Source organism: Equus quagga, chromosome 15 (genome assembly GCF_021613505.1).
Source record: "Equus quagga isolate Etosha38 chromosome 15, UCLA_HA_Equagga_1.0, whole genome shotgun sequence".
Classification (NCBI taxonomy): Eukaryota; Metazoa; Chordata; class Mammalia; order Perissodactyla; family Equidae; genus Equus; species Equus quagga.
Genome location: NC_060281.1, coordinates 80756395 through 80768979, shown reverse-complemented (window position 1 = coordinate 80768979; position 12585 = coordinate 80756395).

Genomic DNA, 12585 nt, shown 5'->3' with positions numbered 1-12585 from the left:
GGGAGGCTCAGAGAGATAGAGTAACTCACCCAAGGCAGCACAGCAAAGACACCTTAGATCCAGACCATCTTGGTGGACGTGGGCATCGGGGAGCTGTTTACCAGGAGCCCTCCCAAAGCCTCGAGGGTTTACAGCCTGTGCCCTCAGCAAGTCACGTCTCCTTGCTGAGCTTCAATGTCCTCATCTGCAAAACAAGACCCGGTGAAGCCCCCTCCACCTGTTACAGCCGCATCTCTCACTGACCTCATTAGGGCAGGTGGCCTGGAGCAGTGGTCCCTGCGGGAGGCTAAGCCACAAACCCTGTCCCAACTAGGCCAGGGACAATGGGATCCCCCTGTGGGCGTCTGGCCTAATTGGCAGTGGACCCCTGGGAGCTGTGCCAGCTTCGCTATGATCGTTTCACGACCCTTGACACGCTTGCCTGGAGCTCTTCTGAGCCAGCGCCAGGACCTAGCTCCTCTGTGGACAGAGATCAGGCCTCCACCACTGGACGGAGCCCCTCGCCCTGCCAGGCCCATGCTGGGTGATTCCCGCGGATGCCCTTGCTTGATTCCCAAAGCGGCCAGTGAGATCAGTACCTACGTCCCCACTTTTCAGAGGAGTCCTCCCGGGGCGGTGGGCATTGCCTGCAGAGCCCTCGCCAGGCTGGAGGCAGCCCTTGGGGACAACCCGACATTCCGGGCCTCAGTCCCTCATCTGGAAAATGAGGATGATGAGGCCCGTCTTGTGGGGCAAGACACTGGCCTCAGTTTCCTCATCTGTAAAATTGTGTGGACCTCACCTGCCAGGTTATTGTAAGAATTAGCCACCAAATAATAACAACAGTGCACAATTATTGAGCGCCTACTGTGTTCAGGCACGTTTTAGGGGCTCTGTGTGTATTCGCTCTTTTAATGCTCACAGAGATCTCAGGAGTCGCTCCTGCCAGTGTCCCGCACTTTACAGTTGAGCAAATAGAGACACCAAGAGCTTAAGAAACATTCCCAAACACACATAAAGGCCTTTGCACAGAGGAGGCCTCAGAAGGGTTAGCTTTTCCTTCTGTCCCATTCCCCCAGGCTCCAAAGCCAGCCCCCGCTCACACTCCTTGCCCTTCCTGTATCTTCCGCCTCCTTCTAGACAGTGGTAGAGGGTGTCATTCGTGCGATGACCCAGTGGACGGAGTCGCAAATGCTTTTACTCAGCCTCAAGTTAGACAGCAAAAGGAACTTCCCAGCCGTGGGGGCTGTGAGCGGAAGAGTGGGACTCCCATGGTCAAGGCTGAGAGAAGCTGAGATATAAACCTGTCCCAAGACAGCAACAGGGACAGGCGGCCCTTCCAAGATCCTCCCAGCATTAGGATTCTAGAAGCAGGCCCGCAGTGGGGCCGGCCCGGTGCCATTCCTCCTGTGTTTCCTCCTGGGGCGGTGATGCCAGGCTATTGTCTGGCCCTGGGAGAAGGGGAGTTCCTCGCAGACGGGATCCTGGGATCCGTAAGCACACCACCCTCCCCGCCCTGTGCTTGCCGGCCCCCCAGAGCAGCTGGGCAGCATTTCTGCTGTCTGTGGGCTCATTTATCATTCCGAGGGGGGCATCGCCGCTGTGAGGTCCCCCGGGACAGCCCTGCCGTGGCCCTGTCTGATTGAAATCCAGGCCCGGTGCACATTTGGCCTGGGGAAGTGCCTGCCCGGAACTCAAAATAAATAATACCGCGGGCAGGAGGCACAAATCCACCGCTAATTACGGCATATCCTGATTAAATGGGGTGCGTAAATAAATATTTCAGCTTGGAAGATGAATCGGCCAGGAGGGCCGCCACGGCCAGCCCCGCTCTGAGCCTCTCTTGTCCTGTTTCTTCCAACAAAAGGACAGAGCCTTGGCCCCACTTGCTGGGTGGCTCAGGATCACTCACTAACCCCCCTCAGCCTCAGTTTCCTCATCCATCAAACGAAGTGTCAATCGATGATGACCCCTCAGCCGGGCTCACAGGTCTAGGGTGAGAATCAGAAAAGGCATTTGGGGTGACTGGGTTTCGACAGAGCTGAGGAGGCAGTAATCATGAATAGGAAAGAACAAAGAATTCGGGGCCAAGCAGTCTTGGGTTTGAATCCCAGCTCTGGGACCATCCCCGTGCCTCAGTTTCCCTTTCTGTAAATTGAGTGGACGTAAAGAGCCAATGAATGCTCTGAGCCACGCCTAGCACACAGCATGAGCGGCACCCACTGTGAGGATGACCAGCACCACACACTGGAGTCCTGGCAGTTATTACCATTGAACGTGGAGGTGCCCTGAAGACCCAGCCCTGAGCGAGGTCCACACTCTCCACACCCGCTCAGAGGCCCTGCCCGGAGACTTCTGTGCCTGTCCTCACAGATGCCACCTACTCATTTCCGAGAGGCAGCGTGATAATAGAATCGGGGGCCCCGGGGAGGGGAGGAGGAGGGAGTCTCATCCTGGAAAAGTTTAAATCAATTAACTCCCTTCCAGAAAACAGGCTGGGAAACGTAATGGAGAAATAATAACTTTTCCCCACAGGATGAAATGACATAGACCAGGGCCCAGCGAGGAGTCAAGGAGGCAGGCGCAGGAGCCCTGTCTGTGATTACCTGTGTGGCCTTGAGCAAGTCTTCCCTTCTCCGGAGCCTTAGTTTCCCTCCCTGGACAAGGGGAGGGGCTTGGGCTGGCATCAGGAAAGGCTAATCAATGGCATGAGTGCCATCACCCTCCCCTCCCTTGCCCGTGGCAGGCATCGCTAATCGATTGCAGCACTGTTCCCATTGAACCCAGATGGTATAGCAAAACCAATCCAAGCCAGTGTCCCAGGCGTCCCCTCTGGGTGGGTCAGAGTTGACACACAGGCACCAGACTGCGTTTACAAGTCCTCCTCTAGCACTAGCTCAATAGTCACCAGTCGTGTTATTATTGCTCTGCTAGACTCAGAGTCCACCATAGTGTTAATAGTGAAGGTTAACATTCACTTGAATGTCAGCTGTGGGCCAGGCACTGTTCTAAATGCTTTCATACACTAACTCATTGAAATCTCATAACCAACAGATTATGAGGGTCCTATTATTATTATGCTTATTTCACAAGGGAGAAAACCAAGGCCCAGAGAGGGGAGGTGGTTTGGCTCAGGTCACACAGCTAGTAAGCGGAGTCAAGACTTGAACTCACAACTGACTTACCAGAAACAGTCCAAATGGGGTGGGGGACCCTTCTCTTCTCTTCTGATTGGAGTCTTGGAAAGAGAGCCACCATTTCTCCATGGCCAGCTCTGTGCCAGATGCATCACATCTATTATCAGTTTGGAACTGCAATTATCCTCATTTCCCAGTTGGGGAAACTGAAGCTCAGAGAGGGGATGGGACCTGGCCAAGGTCACGTGGCTGGTGGTTTGCTAGGGGTGGGGTGAAGTGGCACTGTTCTTTTCCCACCTGCCAGTCGCCCTGCAGGAATGGTGCCTGTTTATCCCGGCCTCTCCAATGCCCAGCCCAGGGCCTGGCACACTGGAGTTGTGGAATGAATGAATGAAACAGTGAGTGCTAAAGGAGTTCCAGGCTTGGGGTACACACCATCCCCTCTATCACCAGCCCTCGGACCCCTAAGCTGATTCCCTGTCCCTGTCCCTTGCTGACCCACCTGCCCCAGCTGGGTGACCTCTTACCTCTGCTCGTGGCCCCAGATGACCCTGGGGGCTTCTGGTCGTGGCCCAAATCCATCATCCCCGAGTGGTCTGTCCCAGCCCTGCCTCCGCCCATCCATCTTCCCACCCCAGCTAGAGAGAAGGGGGTGGTGCTGGGACGGAGGGGGAGGGTCCCGCTCCAGAAAGCTCTTGGCCCCACTGACATCCTATCCAGGGTCCTCTCATCACCTCCTAGGCAGCCACTTCCCACCTGCAGAACACTTTGGAACCCAACACAAAAGACAGCCAAAGGCGGCGGGCTCTGGCTGGTGGGCGCAGGGTATGGAGTCCTGCCTGGTGGCCAACCTGCCCTCCTTCCCTCCTGGCACCCCCCCCCCCTCCAAGGTGGAGACCCCAGAGAACTTTCAGAGAGCCACAGAGAAAACCTCTGCCCTGGGGGCCAGGAGACCCGAGTGTGAACTCCTGTTCAGCCACTGGCTTGCTGTGTGACATGGAACAAGTCCCTTCCCCTCTCTGGACCTCAGTTGCCTCAACTGCAACATGAGAGGATTGAACTCAGTGGTTTTCAAACCTTTGTTGTTGGAATAACGGAAATCATTTTTCAAATTAAGTCCCACTCTGAGCTCCAATATGAAAAAGGGATGAAATTGAACATGCTCTGGTTGAAGCTGGCGAAGTGGGGGGTGGAGTGTGGACCCCAGAGCTCTATCTTTTCAAGCTCCCTTTGCCCACACACACCACCAAGCAGTGGTCCCTGATGCATCTACCTAACACCCTAAGATTCCTAGAAAAAATTTGAAAATAAAGGAATAGATTTTTTTTTTGGTGAGGAAGATTGGCCCTGAGCTAACATATGGTGCCAATCTTGCCCTCTACTCTTTTTGTTTCTCCCTAAAGCCCCAGTACATAGTTGTATATCCTAGTTGTAAGTCATTCTAGTCTTCTATGTGGGACACCACCACAGCATGGCTTGATGAGCAGCGTGCAGATCCGCACCCAGGATCCGAACTGGCTAACCTGGGCTGCCGAAGTGGAGCGCACAAACTTAACCACTTGGCCACGGGGCCAACGCCCAGGGATAGATATTTGTTTCAATCACTTGATTATGAAAGATTCCGAACATATAGCAAAGTTGAAAGACATTTACAGCGAACACTGAAATATCCACTACCTGGATTCTACCGTTAATATTTTACTGAACTCGCTTTATTAAATAAGGGCATCTTCTCAGCTCTGCAAAACTCCCTGATTCAGCGAGGGCCACACTGGGGGGCTCTGAGTCCTTTCTGGGAACCCCCGTGAATATGTGATGGCAACACGGCTGCTGTAACAAACAGACCCCGGCATCTTCCTGGCGTAACTTGAAAGAAGTTCATTCCTCGAACAACAGTTCAAAGCCTGTGTTGCTGGTCAACAGGTCACAGCTTTCCTCCGCAGGTGACTTAGGGCCCAGGTTCCACCCCGCCTTTGGCAGAACAGAAAACTTGTACAGCAGGGGTACATCCACTTCTGACTTCATCTTGCTCATTTTTCATTGGCGAAAGCTACTCACACACAGCTGGGCCTGGAAGCATAGTCCCCAGCTACATACCCGTGCTGGGCTCTGCTTGCCGGTGTCCACCCCATCCCGTGGAAGGGCGTATGAATCTCAGAGGTGAGTTGGCTGTCTCTGCCACACCCAGGGTGCTAGACCCATCCGGAATCATCCCAGCCATCCCTTGGTCTCTGTGCTACCCCATGCCAGATCAGCGGGGGCCTAGCCAGCTCTCCAGGGGAGTCTAACTTTGTTCAACAAACATGTATTGAGCTCTTACTGTATACTTGGGCTCTGTACCAAGGCTTGACCATACAAAGATGAACAAGAGTAGGCCCCTGTCCTTAAGAACCTTCCAGTAAATGTTACAGACAACTCTTTCCTCTTGAACTCTCTTTCCTAAGAGAAAGCCTGTGAGATCTTCCGTTTTGTGTGAGTGGGTCGATCTGACATTGGAACACTGGAGGAAGGAGCTGGTTTAATCAAATCTTTACTAGGCACCTCTGTGTGCTCAGAACACTCATGTGGTTGAGCTTATTTCATTCTTCCTTTGCTCTTGCAAAGGCGCTTTCCCCATTTTATGTAAGAGAATGAAGGCCAAGGCTCAGAGTAGTAAAGTGACTTGCCTGAGGTCACACAGCTAGTGGTGGAGCTGGGATTTGAATCCAAATATCACTTCCTAGTTCCCTGCTCTTTTCTGCTCCATCAGAGCGTCTGCTGGAATCCGCAGTAGAACGGACACAGAGGATCAGCTTCCCCACACAGGCCCTAAGCTGGCGGCTGCACGTGCGTCCCCTCATTTCTTCCTCCCCACATCCATCAAGTCGCTGCTGCGATTCTTGCCATTTTAGAAAACAGGAAGCAGAGGCTCAGAGTGGTGAAGTGACTTACCCAAGGTTGCACAGTCAGTTTGGTTTCCTATCCCAGTCTCTCTGACCCGATGGGGGCACATCTTGATGTACGGGTGGTTTTTATGGCAAAACATCGAAGCAGTGGGGTTGCTCCTTGTCACAGGATGGCTTAAAAGGCAACGGGATGCTTTCGCCATTAACAGTGGCGTGAACATATTTTAAGGCAACGGAATGGCGTCTCTGAGCAATAATGGTTTACAAAACGGCTGCAGACAGCTTAGCAGATCCCCTCCCCGCTGGATCCCCGCCAGAAAGGGGCTCTGGGGCAAGGGCGGAGGCACCTTGCTGGAGCTCTCTGGGTCTGAGCCAAGGGCTGGGGCCAGGGGAGGGAGCCCAAGGCTACCGGGCAGGAAGCAGGGCCCGGCCTATCGACAACGAAAGGACCAATCAATGCTATCTCCCCAGGCCATGCCTGGCCAGACATTGATTTCTGCTGCTGTTGTTAACTCCCTGTTTATGTAACGCCTGAACTTTGCACAACTGAACCGTTTCATGTGCAGAAGAGGGCCTGTTGCCATGAAAACCAGGCTGCACATGACAGCCGGGATGCGGCGGTATCCCTGTTTTATTGGCCTGCGCTGAATGTATTTTAACCTTGATAAGTCAATAACTTTTTGTACAAAAGGAGATCTGCCAGGCTGGCTTGGGAGGGGCTGCCGGCCTTTCCAGGGGCCGGAGGGGCAGTGGGGCGGGCTGGGTTTAATCCCCTGGAAATCTCCTTGCCACTCAGAGCCTGGGAGAACCAGGCCCAGCGGGCCAGAGACAGAGACGACCTTGGGGGGTCACGGGGACCACCCCCACCTCCAGTCACTGTTTCCTGTTTGTTAAGGCCTCCGGCTAAGTCAGAAACTCTCTACGGCAGAGAGACCCTCCAGGGTTCACATTCTAGCGCCTCCCACTCCGGAGCTCGACGCTGCTTTGAGCAAGGCCACTGACCCTAGCCGCAGGGGCCATGTCTGTAATGCTGGTCAGTGATTCCCCTCCACAGGCTTGTTGCAACGGTTGCAGATCGCGTATGTGAAGCGCTGGGGCAGGGCCTCGTCTAGAGCAGGGCCTCCCGGGATGGACGTGATTATGATCGTAGTTGCTGCATTTTACAATCATAACCGTTGATCATATCTGTAGATCCCATTAGGTTTTTGGACATGTTATACCGATTTTCTCATTATAGTCCTTGAGCTAGGCAGGCCTAGGGTAGATAGCCCCAATTTTCAGACGAGGAAACTGAGGCCCAGGGAAGTTGGCTGACTTGTCTAGGGGGTCACATGATAAGGTGGGGGTGATGATTGAAGGACTAAAGCCCCCTGACTGCCAGTCCAGTGCTCTTTCAAACTCCATGCACAGGAATAGCCCCCATGCTGTTAGTTCCCCAACAGCCGACCCCAGACTCCAGCAGACATCACTAATCCATGGCCACACAGCACGCTTTCCCTTCTGAGCCTGGGTGAGGCCTCAGAATCCTGCTCAACACAGAGCTAGGGTTGGAGATGAGACTCCTATGGAACTGTGTGACCCCCAAATTGCTCTGGGTTCGAGTTCCACCTCTGACCCAAACTTATTGCATGACTTTGGGGAAGTGCCTTCCCCTCTCTGGGCCTCCTGACCCCCAGGGGTGAAACTAGGGGGGCATTTAATGGTTCCCAGATTCTCCAAGGGGTCTCCCAGGTGGAAGGGACCCCCACCATCTCCTAGTTCTCATCCCAACAACCCAGGACCCTTGAACTCTCCCCAACTCCATCAACAAATACTGACATCAAACTTCCTAGGTGTCAGTGACAATGCAAAAGCTGGGGACACTGCAGTGAGGATGATGATGAAGAGTCCCTTCTCTCCCAGAGCTGACAGCCTGAACAGGGAGACAGGAAATAAACCAGTCAACCCCTATGTGCTCAGGGAATTGCTGAGGGTAATAAGTGCTGGGAAGGGAAAAGTGAAAGAAAGGTGCTCTGGGGAGAATAACAGATGGGGTAGTCAGGGAGGGCTTCTCTGAGGAGGTGCTATTTGAGCTGAGCCCTGAAGTATGATAAGGAGTCAACTGTGCGAAGAGCAGAAGGAAGAGTGTTCCGGGAAGAGGGAATAGCATGTGCAAAGGCCTCAAGGTAGGAAACAGTTTGGCACCTTCAAGCCACCAAGATGAGGCCAAAGTGGCTGGATGGGAGTGAGGGTGAGTGTGGTCAGGGAGCTTACCAGCTGCCAGTCCCTGAGGCACTTGGGCCCCCTGAGCCCCCTCCTCTGGCCTCCATGCCCCATCCCCCTGGGCCTGCCCTAGAGAGAGGCTCCAGGTCCCGGGGGGCAGGGCCGGGTGCATAACAAGGTTACACGTGCCTCTTCTTTCCCTTTTCTCCAGGAGGAACATAAAGAGCTCTTTCTTTTCTGCTTATTAATAGCTCTGATTAAATTATCTTGGAAAGCCTACGTGGTGTGCACCAATGGGGGCTCGGCTCCCTCCAGGCTCTGGCCTAGATTACAGCAACCAGGGCAGGTGAGGCAACTGGGGGCTGGGGAGGGAGGCTGGGGCAGGCCTGCTCCCCCACCAGGATAAGGGCTCAGTCTCTGCCTCCTGGCCTCCCTCCCACCCCAGCGCAGCCTCTGACCCACCTTGACTCTAGCGACAGGCACAGCTCCCTCCCTGGGGTCACTAAGCCTTTGCACTGGCAGCTCACTTGGCCAGGAGCTCTCTTCCCTCACCCCTCCCCTTGGCTGCAACCTACTCAAGTTTACAGGGCAGCCCATCAGCCTTTCCGCCATCAGCAGCCCATCGGCAGGGTCGGGGGCGTTCTGTGCTCTCCTTCCCTGTTCCCCTGGATGGTTACTGCTAACTGTCTTCTCTGTTCCCTGTGAAACTTGAGTCCCACGGAACCAGGGACTGCGTCTGGGTCACTGCTGAATCCCCAGGGGCTGGCATAGGGCAGGTCCTTAGGAAATGATAAATGAATGAATGAATGAATGAATGAATGAACGAGCAGAGTTGAAGGGGGAAGCATCGGGCCTCAGTGAGTGAGGGCAGACTAGCCTTACATATGGGGGAGGGTGGGAGCGAAAGTTCCACGTTCCAGGCCCCTTGAGCAGTGCCTATGTGACAATTAACCCCATTTCACAGATGGGAGAAACTGAGGCACAGAGCAGATGAGTCACAGGGCTAGTAACCTGAAGAGTCAGGATTCAAATCCAGTCATTCTGATGCCACTCTGTCTTCCTCTCCCTGCTCCTCCCTACAAGAAAACACAACAATAACCTGGGCCACTTTCATTCACTGATTCAGAGATTAATTCAACAAACCTTTAGGGAGCGCTGACTGTATGCCAGTCCTGTGCTAAGGATAGAGCAGTCTGAATGCAGGCCCTGCCCTCACAGAGCCCTCAGGTTGGTGAGGAAGACTGACAAATAAGTGGGCCATTATAACACAGACTGGGTACCTTTAGGAAGGGGGAAGGGCTCCAGCCTGGAGGATGGTAGTCAGGGAAGGCTTCCCAGAGGAGGTGGCACCCTAGCTGAAATCTGAAGGAGGAGCAAGACTTAACTACCCGGAGGAAGACTATTCTAGGTGGAGGACACAGCATGGGCAAAGACCTGGAGGCCGGAGAGACATGTGGGAGGACGTGCAGGTATTTCCTCAAGGCTGGTATGTAAGGGGCATATGGGGGCAGTGAGGAATGAGGTGCTGTCTGCCCCCCAGCCCCCCTTGGACCCCTGGCTGGAGCCAGTGTTCAGGGACTGGCCCGCCTAGCGGTTCTGTGGACCGTGGCAAATACATCTTGACACTGACTCCATTCACATAATGCAGAGTTATTGGACAAGACCAAGAGCAAGGGGAGGCTGGATGGAGGCTGGAGGGAGTTGGGGAGCACTGGCACGAGGGCCTGACCTCAGGGAGGTGGGCATGTGGGGAGTGGTGGGGGGGTGGGCACTGTTAGTCGGAGGGTGGGCGTAAGCAAAGATCCAAGGCTGAGCATCTATGGGGGGCGTTCACCTGCTTGGGGTGGGGGGATCTTCGAGGATGCTCCTGCCCGAAATTCCAACATTAGCACGGGCTCACAGACCTTCCGAGCTGGAGGGGCCTTTTGAGATCTGGTAACCCCCTCGCTGCACACTGGAATCACGTGGAGACCTTTGGAAGCTACCGAGGGTGGTGGGGTTGTACCAGTTTCAGAGTCTGATTGGCAGGGCTGGGTTATGAGCCCCCCCCTGCATTTTACAGCAGAGGAAACTGAGGTGCAGCGAGGAGAAGAAACTTGCCCTCAAGGTCATACCCAGTCAATTAGTGACTGGCACACAGCGCAGTAAATAAGGTCAGGGGCTCTGGTGTTTGGGACCCCAGTCTGTCATTGTGTGACCTTGTGAAAGTCACGTGGCCTCCTTGGCTGTAAGACATGGATAATAATGGAATAGATCTCACAGGGATGCTGTGAGGGTAAAAGGAGATAGAACTATGTGATATAAACAGCACTGAGCAGGAGGCCGGCACATAGTAGGTGTCAAGTCATGGCAACCTATGATGAAAAATATCCCAAACTTTGCAGAGTTGGTGGTGTGGCCCGGGTGCCTTCTTCACCCCTTCCTGCCCTCTTTCCTCCCAGGGTTTTGGTTGTCGCTATCCCTTGCCCTGCACCCAGCTTGAGTCGCTGGCCACGCACTGTCCCACCTGTCCACACCCAGGGTCCACCCAGCCCGTTGCCCCGGCAACCCGCCCTGACGTCACTGGCAGCTCAGGCGGCCGACCAGGAGCTGAAGCAGCTGGCGGCCGGATCAAGTTTCCAGGTAAATCCTTACCCCCACCCCAACTCCCGGGGGCTGGGTGGGGCTGCTGGGGAGGACTAGAGCGGGGCTCCAAGGCGTGGAGCTGCTGGAAACGGCGTGCGTGGCTGCCTCTCTGCGGCCTGAAACAGGGCCAGCTCCTGCCCTAGATAAGGTGGCCGATGGCCTACTTGGGCCCACCCTGGGGCTGCCCGGCGGGCGCCTCTCCCAGGCTCTGGGTAGGTGTGGGCTGGCTCCTGGAAGTAGACTAGGGCCCAGCTATAATCAGCTCATCCCACTGGGTACGTTCACCAGGGTCTCCAAAGCCCTCTAGGTCTGCATGACCACAGCTGGCATTTATTGAGCACTTACCGTGTTCTGAGTCCTTTCCACGGAACAACTCACTTTGCCTCACAACCCTGTAAGAGAAGAATTATGATACAAAGACAAGAAACTGAGGCACAGAGCCACAAAGATAAATGTCCAAGGCCGACAGCTAGCAAGGACAGAGCTGGAATCCCACCCTGGTTCTTTGGGACTCTGGGGATCACAGGCTCATAGCCTGAGGGTGGTGGGAGGAGTTCTGGCTGCTGCTTTGCATTTCTGTAGGGATCCTGAGGTCTTTCCTGGAAAACTGGCTGCCTAACTTGTTGTGTGATGGATACAGGGCACCTGAGGGTCTCTCCCAGGACTCAGTTTCTCCAGCTGTAAAATGGGACTGCTAAACGGGCCACCCATGGGCTATCAGGCAGACCAAATGAGAATCCGTGAAGCTACTTAAGAAAGTAAAAGGCAAGGTGCAGCATAGTTTGATGGATCCAAAATTTGGACCCCGGGTGATACTATGCTTCAGTTTCCCAACCTGTTAAGTGAGGGAGAATGCTGGTGCCTGCCTCCCATATATGTGGTGTGGATTCCATGAGATGGAGCTTTCAAAGAGCTCAGCACCTACCTGGGTATGTAGTTGGTGCTCCACAGATCTCAATTGTGATGCCAAAAAGCAATCTCTGCCAAAAATATGCCTTGAGGCAAAACAGGACAGAATGTCACCTTACATCTCTTCACCTCAGTTTCCTCTATAAGTTGGGAGTATAATAATAGTACCTACCATATCAGTTTTCTCATCTGCAAAATGGGGGCGATAATAATACCTACCTCACAGGGTTGTTGCGAGGATTAAAGGATTTTGTTACGTAGTGTTAGCTTCTGTTATTATTTTCATTATTTTTAACAAATTCCTCATAAAGTTGTTTCCAAGATTAAATGAAACAGTGCAGATAACGCACTTAACACAATGCCATGTCCCAAATATGCGCTCAATAAATGATCCTGGTTTTTTCATTCCTGGTTCTCCACAAAGGGACTACAAGTACCAGCATGCCCTGCGCCCCCGGTCGGGGGCCCCTCCGCCCGGCGGCGGCGCGCTGCATGCCGGGAGTTGCAGTCCTCGCGGGGCAGGCCCCGCCTCGCCCTAGCTAGGGGGAGGAGGTTGGAGAGCCGCCCTGCCGGCCTTTGAATTTTGCCGCGAAAAGCGCGCGTGGCGGCCCCCGGCCCCGCCCCCCGCAGGACGCGGCGCCGCGTCACCCTGGTAACCGCCTCTCGGCCGCCGCTGATTGGGCAGGACCGCAGGGGGCGGGCGGGGGGCGAGACGCCGCAGCCTCTGCCGGCGCTCGCGTCTGTCAGTCGGGCCGGAGCGGAGCAGCGGGAAGGACGGCCCGGCCGGCGGCTCCGCGGAGAGGCTGCGCGCGCCTGCCGGGGGAGGCGAAGAAGAGCCGGGCCCGGCG